Source organism: Galeopterus variegatus, unplaced genomic scaffold (genome assembly GCF_000696425.1).
Source record: "Galeopterus variegatus unplaced genomic scaffold, G_variegatus-3.0.2 Scaffold4381, whole genome shotgun sequence".
NCBI classification, from domain to species: domain Eukaryota; kingdom Metazoa; phylum Chordata; class Mammalia; order Dermoptera; family Cynocephalidae; genus Galeopterus; species Galeopterus variegatus.
In genome coordinates, this window is record NW_007730492.1 from 1 (window position 1) to 396 (window position 396).

Here is a 396-nt window from a genome sequence, read left to right on the forward strand (position 1 = left end):
TCAGTGCGGAGCCATGCCAAGCAGAGATGGCTGGCCTGCCCTCACTAAGCCGGTCGTCTCCACCCCTACCCGATAAAATGGAGGCAGCTCTGTTGTGGGCGCCTAGCCTGGTGTGGTAGGTGGGAGCCTGGTAGGCGGGAGCTGGGCAGTCGTTTGCCCCACAGGTGGGGCTGGGCTGGGGGTGACTCACAGAGCTCGCAGAGTTGGGCCAGTCCGGCGCATTCCACTCCGATTCTGTGCCGTCTCTGCTGGCTTACTTGCCCTTTGTTGTCTGGGCTGCTCGCTCGTACCCGCAGCGGGGCTTGGGCGCTCTCAGGAGTCTTCTTTTGTGTCGGCCCTAAAACCTCGAACATGTTGTTGTTTGTTGTAGTAGGATCGTTGTTGAAAGAATTATTC